The sequence below is a fragment of the Euprymna scolopes genome, chromosome 37, assembly GCF_053919585.1.
Source record: "Euprymna scolopes isolate OS-2025 chromosome 37, ASM5391958v1, whole genome shotgun sequence".
Taxonomy (NCBI): domain Eukaryota; kingdom Metazoa; phylum Mollusca; class Cephalopoda; order Sepiida; family Sepiolidae; genus Euprymna; species Euprymna scolopes.
Window position 1 is genome coordinate 6929555 of NC_136518.1, and position 12764 is coordinate 6942318.

General features: G+C 37.5%; 1 long non-coding RNA gene across 1 annotated transcript in view; it reads right to left on the reverse strand.

Annotated features, from left to right (window-relative positions):
• Positions 1–12764, reverse strand: part of LOC145261059 (uncharacterized) — a 255210-nt gene that overhangs the window by 211914 nt on the left and 30532 nt on the right. The window lies entirely within an intron of this gene.

A 12764-nucleotide genomic window follows, 5' to 3' on the forward strand; every position in this document is an offset into this window, starting at 1 on the left:
GGGCCCTGTTGCAACTCATGATTCAACCACCTCCTTAGAAACCAAATTTCAAAAGAAACGGGTCAAGTGGGTCAAAAACGGTGTACTTCCAACGAACGTAGCTAGTGAGATAAGACCCTCTGGATCTATCCGACCAAGGTTAGATGGTCCCCCTAAAACACAAAGCGGATATCCCATTAAGGCCCATTCTCTCCATGGTAGGGTCATAACAAGGTCTCAAAATGGATCTTTGACATTTTACAACCTGTTTTACAGCATTATAGTAAAACTTGTCTTAAAGATTCATTTTATTTTGCTGACTTTATTAAAGTCTAAGATTGTTAATAGATTTATGTGCTCTTATGACATTAGCAATCTTTTTACTTGTGTTCCTGTTTTGGAAACTATAGATATCTGTGCAATTTTTTTATACCGGGGCCGGATATCACCTCCTCCTATGCCTGGAAACATTTTTATTGAACTTATGAAATTTGCCACGACATCTGTGGAATTTAGTTTCAACAATATTATGTATCGGCAAAAAGATGGTGTGGCCATGGGCTCAGTACTTGGACCGACTATGGCAAATATTTTTGTGGGTTTCTATGAAGAGCGCTTACTATCTGGACCCATAAAACCATTAGTGTATTTCCGACATATTGACACATTGCTTATTTAATAACCAAATGGAAGCAAACACCTTTTTCTCCTAAATGAAATGCATCCCGCGTTAAAGTACATCTACGAGGGAGAGTGCAATTCATCCATAGCTTTCCTTGATGTATTGGTAACAAAAACACCATCTAGTTACCATACATCTATATACCGTAAACCAACATTTACAGGATTGTACACTCGTTGGGATTCATTTTGCCCTAAACAACGTAAGATAAATCTAATTTGGACCCTAACATATCGTGCCCTTATGAATGATTTGTTCCAAATTAAAATTAGATGAGGAATTGGAAACAATTACGGATACTTTATCCAAAAATGAGTATCCACTAGATGTGATCAGGTTAGTTAGTCAAAGGAAATTGGCTGAATTCTCGAATTCAAGAGAATATAGTGGCCAAATGTCCAATTTATCTTCGTTTGCCTTGGTTGGGTACAGTAAGTGAGAAATTTGCCAAACAAATTAGTTCAGCAATTCATGGATGTTATTTTGCTGCCAATGTGAATGTTGTTTATCTACAAGAATTTTATTACCATCTTTTTGAAGAGCCGTTCTACCCCCCACCCCCATAATAGTAACGTTATTTACAATTTTGAATGTGGTTGCGGTGCCAACTACTTGGGTTGAACGACATTAAGATTAGATGGTAGAATCCAACATGTACCTAGTCAAATTAGGAATGGAACCTACCGGGCAACGGACGTTATTACTAACACATACGGGTCTTCAATTACTGATCATTTACTTAAAAACCCGTCTTGTGCAGCGAACTTTAGCACGGACTTTTTCTATTGTCAAACACTATATCACCTTAAGATCTTGGAGACTTCATGTTTGACTTAAAACCTTCCCTTTGCAAGCAAAGGGAATGCCTCCTGGGTTGGAACATGATTAATCTCTAGGGTATTCGATCATAACACGGTTTTATTTTAATTGTTTTCCCACTTTTTTCTCCCCGTAAATTGAATAAAAACAATTTTAATGCTTTTTCATTCTTTTTAAAATATTCCCTCGATACAGCTTTTAGAAGCTAGGGTTGAAACCAGTCAGCTGGCTCTCCATTTCTTTCTTTCCTCTTCTGTTCCTTTTTGGAGAGAATATTAAAAGGCATAATATATATATATATATATATATTTACTTTTAATCATGAATCATAAATCTTCCCTTCCTAATTGCAATATTTAAATTTTGTATCCCTAAAAACATTGAAATTATATATATAATTTAGAGGCATATCAAACCTTGATTGCTTATTAAATCTAGGGAGCTAAAGTCCCGGAAAATACTTTATACTCAATTTGAGTGACATTCGATAAGTCATGCAGGACCAATGTCAAGCTGTCGACAATGTGGCTTATCCAGCACCGAAAGATCTTCCGGTATAATGAATTCTCATAGAAAGAGAGAGTAACACTCAACTGTGCCCCACTTCAGAGTTAAAGTTGCCAAGTGAGGCTAGGTGCAGGATGCTCATGCAGATCACCGCACGCGTTCTCGTGGACGGTTCAATGAATGCCTTGAACACTACCCGACAACGTATTTCTAAATTAAGTGAATCTTGAGATTCATTACTCCTTTTGCTTTTGCTTATAAGATTATTTCTATTGTTCTAGACACTTTACCACACCTGAGGTAATTCTCCATCTATTAGAGCATGTATGAGTACTGTCATTTGAGCTGGAGAACCTGTCCCATTTGAGGGTTCTTGATAAAGTGCAGAAATGTATAATTTGATTGACCTTAATCTTCTCAGCAACCTCACAGACGTGATGTTGGTAGTCTTTTATAAATATTATAGCATGCATTCTTCGGAACTGATCCCCACTTCCTTTGTTCCAGCTCGTTTGTCTAGTGGTCGCCATCAATTTGCTAGTTTGATACCTTATTGTAATACAGCTTATCTTCCCAAAAAGCTCGGAGATTTTGGAACTCTTCCTGATGATTTTTTTCTACCCGCAGCCTTGTCTTTTTAAGTCAGTAGGCAGTTCCTGTATTTGTGATCTTTCAATCTTGGTTATTCCTTATGTTATGTATCGGATTCTACACCACTAGGTAAAGATTATGTTAACTAGCATAAATTTCAGATGAGTTAGATATGTTAGGACAGCCTGGCGGCGAATGCGGATTAACCTAGTGTGAAGGTTCAAAGATCATCTCCCTAGACAAAACAAGCCAGAAGCCGGTGTCTGTTAGAAATTCCAATGTTTAACAGTTTTAGGGGAAGTTTGCATCTGGGAGGTAGAGAGAAACAAGATGTGTCTACAAGTCTCGAGTTTAGATTTTAATAGTTTTTTTTTTTTATTCGTTTTCACTTTTTTTCTCTCTAGGCAAAGTTCATGTACACTTCAGTTTTTGTCAATTTATTCTTAAAACGTTTTTAAGGTCTTCCTCGATTTTTATGTGATTGTATCTCAATATAAACTAGCTAGTTTATAAAGCTTTGTACCACCAAAAGTCATATTTCTATATATAAATTCGTATCCTGTCCTTTAATATTCTGTCCTTTAATAGATATGCTAGGACGTTATGTCAGAAGCTGACGTCATGTATGGGGGTACCAAAAGCACGGTTTTGTTTACGGCATATCAATCGTCTATTTAATGCTAAATGAAGTCATCAAGCATTCTATTAATAGGATTATTTTGTATTCCTAGAATATATTTAATTTTACAAAAAGTGTACCATCATGGCTCCTTGAACAGTGGTAATCCTTGAACACTACTCCTTGAACAGTGGTAATCCTTGAACACTACTCCTTGAACAGTGGTAATCCTTGAACACTACTCCTTGAACAGTGGTAATCCTTGAACACTACTCCTTGAACAGTGGTAATCCTTGAACACTACTCCTTGAACAGTGGTAATCCTTGAACACTACTCCTTGAACAGTGGTAATCCTTGAACACTACTCCTTGAACAGTGGTAATCCTTGAACACTACTCCTTGAACAGTGGTAATCCTTGAACACTACTCCTTGAACAGTGGTAATCCTTGAACACTACTCCTTGAACAGTGGTAATCCTTGAACACTACTCCTTGAACAGTGGTAATCCTTGAACACTACTCCTTGAACAGTGGTAATCCTTGAACACTACTCCTTGAACAGTGGTAATCCTTGAACACTACTCCTTGAACAGTGGTAATCCTTGAACACTACTCCTTGAACAGTGGTAATCCTTGAACACTACTCCTTGAACAGTGGTAATCCTTGAACACTACTCCTTGAACAGTGGTAATCCTTGAACACTACTCCTTGAACAGTGGTAATCCTAGTTCAACATCTTACCCTCAATCAACATTTGGGGAGGAAAAGGTTTTGATTTTTAAAAAGAATCAATTGAATGTTTAGGGAGCAACTTAGTACTCAATCCTTTCAAGTAGTGGGAGAGGGTGGGGGATAAATATGTCCATCAACAGTACATTTCAGAAAAATATCAAATGACCTACAACTAATAAATGGATTCGGGCATCAAGATCCTATTGATAGACTTTAATAAGCTTTGAAGCAGAACGATTTGGGAACACCTGAATTGGTGACTAGAACCAAAAATGAGATTAGGATTAAAAGAGCAGGACAATTCCATGAATGTTTATGGTGGCTGTAGCTGTCCTTAGATTCAGTTTGCCATTTTATGTAATCAATTTCGGCAGTTGCTAATCAAGGGCAAGCCAGAAGTTTTTGTGCAGGACCCTAATGTTAGGAATATCCAGTATCTAAACGTGCACCAGAAGAGGGTGGATCAGACTAATCTGACCAAGTCTGCGTGATAAAGAATATGTTGAAAGATGAATAACTAGTTACTCATACAGAGACATCACTTCAACGCCACACTGATCAGCATATTTGAGCAAGCCTCTTAGTCACCATGATCCCATTGCCAGACATGGATCACTACCTATGGCTTATACATGCCCTCTCCCGTTTTCAGGCAGATTCTACCTCTGTACACAGTTGCAATACTCATAACCCTGACTGAACTCGTTTTCAAAGTAAAATCATGCAGACTAACAAATAACTGCATCTATATGGATGTTGGCTACCTGAAGTCTAGCAATACTTCCTAACCATGGTTGTGTTGCTACTATGAAATCTGAAACACTGGTCATTGGCAGAGTCACTCAACGTGACCAATTCCTCGTGTTCCCAAATCATTCTGCACCAAAGCTTACGATTACTTCTAGTCATTTATCAACGGAGCCTATCGATATCAATAGGATCTTGATGCCCGAATCCATCATGCCAGGCATTTTTTAGCTGTAGGTGATTTGATATTTTTCTGAAATGTACTCAGTTTTGTTGCTGTACATATTTATCCCCACCCCACTCCCACTACTTGGAAAGAGTGGGTACTAAGTTGTTCCCTATTTGGCATCAAATGCTATTAGGAGTTGCAATCTGGATAACAGGGCCCCCCAGTGAAAATCCAGGAGTTTGCACCAGGATCCGTCATCCTCTGGCTGTCTTTGATACCTCATCGTGATACAGCTTTCTATTCTAGTAGCCTCAACTACCCCCTCTAGAAAACTGCTGACCGTTTTCTCCCATCTTGATCTGTTCCCCCCCCCATCTATAGCCTTGATCTGCTCAAAATCAAGACCAATGGGCATCTGAATCTTTGATTTTGCATAAGTGATATCAGGTATGGAACCACAAAAAGTGTCATTCCTGTGTTCAGAATCAAACCTGACTTCACATGCAAACGCCGAGCTGAAGATAAAAACCTACAACATTGCAGGTTTAATAGCTATAATCAAAACTTCATACAGACAAGACAATGTTGTGGCACTGTCTTTGGGAGCTCTATGTAGTCATTAGCTTAAACAAGAGAACACGAAGTGTGGGGGGGGGTACCCCTACGATGGTGAATAACCCAAAAGAGTTAATTTCTCCTCCCCCATACACTTGCATAAATTTGCCCTTGCGAGAAGGCTGAATATAAATAAAATATCCTCTATATTTGGGTTTGAAGAACACCGACCTCATTGAGCACACATCCTCATCTGGAGTCATTCTGACCAAATTGAAAATTGGAAAACCGATATCTACATTTTCGGCGTGCAGGCTTATGCCTTTGAATGGAGGTTGCACTCAGCGAATTCATGGCTGCCAAAGAACTTCAGTTTGAGAAGGCCTTACTGTCTTTATTTCATCCTTTTTTGGTTTTGTATAAGTTGGCCCATTCCCATCATCCGAAAACAAAGATCGTTAACGAAGAGTTTCATACCTGCAAATTTATAACAAAGGTTTAACAAATATTTTCATCTTATCTGTGGCTTTCAATGGCTTTTTGTTTGATTTTCAAATTAAACTTATCCATTCAATATTTTTCTGATTAAATTTCAAAATGTAAACATTGGGGTTATTCTAAGTAGTTTAAGCCATAGAATAAACGTGGTATTTTGCTGAAAGTCTAGATTGAGAATCATTTTATGACCCAGTAATTTTATTCAGGTCACCATCTGTTCAAACGTACGCATACCTAAAGCTTTCAATTGGCGACGGATATTCATGAGATCGGTATCATTTTGAAACTCAAAAATTTGCTAAAACAATTCATTCACCCTCAACTGTGCACTTCTCTATTAAGAGGTGGGGGTCGTTTTATTTTTCGCCGATATTTTCGAAAGTCATCCCCTCTTTGACTGGCCATAATTTAAACCTTCGCCACTTCCGGTTTGACGATTGGTGCAACGGCAAAGATGCCACTTTTTTTTTTCACATTCTCTTCCTTCGTGTTATGGGTTCGAACCTGCCTGCCTACCACTTTTTTGCTCAACACCCTCAAACACCAGGGCAACACCGAGCACCCAGGCTAGTTTTTTTTATATCTTGATTATAAAACGGAACGGTTCGGCATATATTGTATTCCTGTGTTCATGACTTCATATGCGCAATTTTAATACTTAAAACGGACTTGCATACGCTTTTATTCCAGCATGCGTATATAATTTTCAGAAAATCTGCAAGCAGCCTTAATATGAGAAAACAGGATTGAAAAAGTGACAATGCTTTAATATTTGCACCTACAACCTAAGAATTATAAACGATCTTAAAGGCTGGAGACAGATCAGCGATATTAACTAGGAGACTATAGGCCTGTCAAAAATCCAAAATAAACTTGTTTAAAAATAATATTTAAATTCGGTGGGGAATATTCTTACACCTATGAATAAGGAAAAATAAGGCTCCCATACATACTAAATTTGCCCTCATGAGAAGACAAGTAGATAGGGACTTGTATGTAATATATAGGAAGTCCACTGTTTAAAAAAAAAAAAAAAAAAAAAAGCATCGTTTATATGGTAATTTAAGTTTAAAATTTTTTTTTAAAGACTAGACAAATCCAAGATTTTTTATAAACATTTACTATTTGAGAATTTAGCTTTCAAATGAACAATTATTGGCCTTCAGGACAAGATCAAAGTGTAGTATCTGTTCTTCAGATGCTGCACTTCAATTTCTTGTTCTCTATCAGTGAAGGAGAAATCCTTCACTACTGAGAATTTTTTTTTTCCTTTTCTCCACGTTAAAAAACGACCCTGGTGTCTAACTGTCCCGTGGGGAGGCATAGTAAATAGGAACAATTATGTTAAAATATCTTGCACTTGTCAGGTCTTAAAACTTCAAATTACCATATAGACGGTGCTTTTTTTTTTGAGGGGGGGGGAATTTTCTGTATATTATCACAAGCATACACTGATTTTCAAAAACCTCTAAATCATCCGAGGACGTGCTGAGTATTAACAGCATGACACTATAGGTATAAGAGTTACCTGTTCTTGATAAGAGGCAATAAGAGTGATCTCCCCTGGACGAAGGTGGCAAAACTTCCCATCCGGGGGGGGGGGGGTAAGTTACTAGACGCGAAGGCAATAGTAACCTCCCCCCCCCATGGATGCAAAGGCAACAAGTAACACCCCCTTGTACATATTTTATAGAACTTTTTTTTTTTTTTTACAGTGATCACCACATATCAAGGCCTGGAAGCCACTCAGGGATAAAGGTTATTGCAAGTACATTACGTTAGTGTGGAGATTTGATGAAGTGTTTACTTAACTGGGGCGGTTTATTAGGAATTTGTTAACATTGGACTAAGAAAGAAACTTTGTTCATGGAATCCACGTTTTGATTTAGGCACAGATAAAGAGTGGGGGAAAGTTTTCACAGTGGATTCAGCTAGACGGGTGTTTTTCGTGAAAGATTGGCGAGGGGGGACCAGAGATTGGAGTTCAGACGAGCACCTGCCATGGAAATAACGATAAAACAAGGATAGGTTCGCAACGTCTCTTCTGTGGGAGAGAGGTTGCAGGGTAGAGAAAAGCCACGAAGTCTATTTTGTAGTCTGTCAAGGCAGGATAGGCTGTTTTTAGCAGCTCCTGCCCAGATATGGCAGCAGTATTCCATCCTTGGACGTACTTGGCTTTTATATAGATAGAGAATTGCATCAGTAGTGAGATATCTTCTGGAGCGGTAGAAGGATCCCACCATCTTTCCAGCTGTAAATATTTTGTAGCAGTTACAGAGAACTATTTTCTCTGGTGAATCAATGCCCCCCCCCCCGAGTTCTTTGGCCCAAGGCTGACCTATCAGCTAACAGAGCGCATTGATTCAGCTGCTCCCTAAAAAGTCCTGAGGGAATGTCAGTCAATCAGAATCAGACCTTCAGTTAAACACCCATTCTCTTTTGTCCTCTGTCCACCGGACATCTTGCTTTAGCATTGACGGCCTCCACTGAAAACAACTGCTATTAGCTGGGGACGACAACAATACCGACTGACAGATGACCTCAAAAAACACTATTCCTTCATCTTTTTTCGCAGTCCGACCTGCCAGTTCCTGCTACCACCAATAAATATTTCAAAGTTTGTTCTTTATATTTTATTAGGAAGGTAAAACTTACCTTTCCTGAAATTTTCATTTTTATTCCCACCCGTCCTTCCTTTTTCTCTCCCTCGGTGAAAATTACACGCACACCCATTAAGTCTGCTCGAGAGATTTTTTTTTTCTATAGATCAATGATTGACTCCTGATATACGGCATAATCATGTTTGACACCGGTTCCCACGGGATCACCGAAGTTAAGCAACATTGAACCTGGTCAGCACGAAATGGGTGACCATTTGGGACTTCCAAGTGCTGCATGTGCTCTCCGCTTATCTCAGCATTGTTTCCAGTCATCCTGGTCTTCTTGCCACTGGATTCAAACAGTGTCGATTCAGGAAAGGTGTGGCTGGGATTGCACAACCCTTGCCTCACAATTACACGTGCTACTGCCCCTAAGGGGCATCCGGTAATTGTGAAGAGAGCCCGTTTCATCAGTTTGACTATAGGTGGCGTTACTGTGTCTACCCAATTATGGAAGCACAAAATGTATATAATGGCATCCTTGAAATAAAAACAAATGTTTATATTTTTAAACGTTTTTTTTTTTTGTTTTTCTTGCAAACTTTTTTTTTTTTCAAACATTTACGTTTTTTTTTACTTTTTTTTTGCAAGCATAAACTAAATGTTTTTGTTATATTTTTCTTTTAAACATATTTATGGGTACAACCGTTTTTCCACGAGTATTTTTACGCTCTTATAAAAAAAATCCACGTTTTCTTCTTTTCTTTATGGACCCCCCCCTTTTTTCTTAATTTTTCTGCACTTATTTTACCTTTCCCACGAGTATATATATATATATATATATATATATTGAAAAAGGATATTGTAAAACCTGAATCTTACTTGAAACTAATATTTAAAAAAATAGCACGGTACAATAAGTACATAAGAAAACTTTTCAAAAAGAAAAATATTTCAAAAATATTTAGTTTATGCTTGCAAGAAAAAAAAAAAAAAACCTGTTTAAAATTAAAATATAACAAAAACATTTTTATTTCAAGGGTGCCATTATATACATTGTGCTTCCGTAACTGGGTGGACAGACTAATGCCACCTATAGTCAAACGGAGGAAACAGGCTCTCTTTACGACTACCAGGTATCCTTTGTCGTTCAAGACGGAACAGAAACAGAGGGGATTAGGAGTGATGAAAAGGGCCCCTCGGTTTTGCCGGCTATTTTTGTCAAAGCAATCCAAGTTTTGTACCGTCAAACAGCTATTTAAATACTTTATGACCAAATTAAAGAAATGAATAAACTTTCGTTTTAAAAGCAAAATATGATCCATAAAACTATTTCATTTCTTTGTCCATGCCTCGAAGAAAGCGGCACTTGATTTTATATTAGTAAAAGAATTCTCTTCCAAGGTTACACCAAGTCTTAAGATCGAATAGGTGTTTATCCAGGATGAAATAAATTACATAGACAATTTGATTCTTATATTAATTTCAAATCCGTCTCACTGGTCAATAAATAGCTTTTTGACTTTTGATTTCTTTCGGTTTTCTAAGTATTTGGCAAACCGGGAGATATTCTCCAGACAACGAATTTCTCAAATTAAATAAGCAACTTGACTTGTTTGTTCGCGCTAGATTCAGGTATGATTCTGGTGCTGAAGACAATATTTTTAGTTAATCTTGCTCTTTCAAAAGTTGAGACTGCAGTGTTGTCTAAGGGGTTGAATTTTTGCGTTCCAGACTTGTATAAATAAAACACTTGCAGCTTTTGAGGTTTTATTTTATCAACCTTAACACCACGATCCTCTTTCACCTGAACATGTAACGACTGTAAAGGCCAGCCAGAAAGATCTGGCTTTACTCTAATTCAACTATTGATTCGAGTGACTGAAATCCAATAAAAGATATATCTGCCAAACGAGGGTGTTGGCATCGGGTTATCTTTAATCATGCTGATTATGTCCAGAAAATATTGATTTTAAATCCGGATAAGTTTAGTCATATTAGTCCTGTTGAAACCTGCGATAATGCTTATAAAAATGAAGATCTAGAAGCACCATTTATACTTCTATAAGGTTATTTTACTAAAGAGATGATAAAATAAGGCCTGGTTCAGAGACCTAGACTCTACGGCCTTCCTAAAACACCTAAGGTATCCCACTTAGACCTATCTTGTCTATGACGGCGTCTGCCCAACACTAGTCCAATGGCTATTGACAATTATAGAACCGGTCCAGGCTCTACACTAAAAATTGCATTCGACTCATTTAGGTTTGAACATTTACGCGAGCTGCAACCCGGTGTTGAAAATAACTTCTCATTCAATGTTTCTAGTCTATTTACAAATGTCCCGCTACATGAAACTTGATAGTGCCGATTCTTTACAGTAACTTAAGCCCACCACCTTTCCCCAGGAACATTTTGAATTCATGATCTGTACTAATCCAGCAGAATTTAGCTTCAACATTATGTATAGTCAGATCGACGGGGGTCAGATGAGAAGTCCTTAGTCTTGCACTAACTGACATTTGTGGGATTTCATGAGTTGGTATTGTTTAATGATGTATTTAAGCCATCAATATATTTCAGATACATCAACATCTTTGCAGCTTTTGCCTCTGAAAATGAGGCAAAAAAATTTTCAAACTTAATTCTCTCCATACGTTATTTCCTATGGAGAACGAGAATAGTTGCCCGCCTTTCTTGGACGTTTTAGTTGAACGCAGTAAGAGTTTTCTTATAGTCTACCATAAGCCAACATTTACCGGCCTATATATGAACTGGTGTTCATTTGTGCCTACTTCCAGGAATATTGGAAGTATTCAGACGTTAGTGTATAGAGCACTTAGAATTTGTTCTGGTAAACTAGAACACGAATTGAAAACCAAGATTATTTTCATCTTCATTCGAAACAGTTATCCAGAATTTAATTGATTATATTATTAAAAATAAAGTTAAATACAATTCTCCTGCAGCCTTTGGTCCCTCAAGGTTATCTTGTCTACTTAATGCCCTCTTGGATTGAAAGACTGGTCAGTGTTTGAATAGACAAATCTCAATTTGCTTCCCATCCGTTGCTGTTTTGTGTAAAATCTGCATTTTCTCTAGTTATTAGGGATGGTTTACCTCACAAAGTTTACGAATTCAATTGTTAGTGTATCAAACCTTTAATTTGCGGACTCGAATCAACCAACATGTTCCAGCAAATATAAGATTGGACAAACCTTGTTGCTCTTACCCCCCCTTTCTTCCACCTTGGAATCTTCCATTGGCTAACACCTCCATGAAAATCCAGCGTGTGCCAATGTGTAGAAAATGGAGGGTTTTAGAATTTTGCACTGGACTGACTCGAAATCACTCGCGGATTTTTGAGTCTCCATCTCTTGTGCAGACCTGTCGACAGAATTCGCTAGGTCATTAGACTTGTTTAGATATATTTTAACTCCTCTTTGCTCCCACTTATACATATTTTATATAATTGACGTTTCTGAATTTTTATATCTATTTTATATAATCTATATCTAAGTGAAACTGTGTCTACATTTCCCCACGCAATAACTCAATTTTTAGTCTACAGACTCGAAATTTGATATACAGGGTACTGAGATTTGGGAAAATAGATGTGATCGGCTTTTGGCTAGAAATTTGGCGATTAAGGAGTCAAAGTTCAACGATTTGACCTTTGAGAACACTACCAAACTCCTTCGACAATTTTGGGTCTATGAACTTGAAATTTTAGATATAGGTTCCATGGACATGGATCTAACTTAACTTGGAGTCCAAAACAAATTTTAAGGGGTCATAATAGGGGTCAAAGTTTTAAAAAAATTGACCTCTGCTGTTTTCCAAATTACTCAGACAATTTCTGGTCTAAATATTTGAAATTTTACATAAAGGGTATTCAGAGATAGGGCAAGCTTTTTCATCAGTTTGGGTTGAAAAGTTTTAGTTACCAATATATAAATGTATGTATGTATGTCTGTTTGCATGTCTGCCTTAAACTTTCAATAGAGGCGACGGATTTTACCAAGATCAGTGTCGTTTTAAAGTTCAACGTTTCATACGACAAATATCGAAAAATTGGCTAAAAACATTAATATCTTTCCCTTCAACTAGGCACTTTACAGGGAGGGGGGGGTCATTTTTTTCACCGATATTTTTCAAAGTTATCCTCTCCTTTAGATTGTCTAGCCTTACTTTTAAAAAATGTCGCTTCCGGTTTGGCGGTGGTCGTGATAGCATAAACGTTAGGTTTTACCCAGTTCTTTTC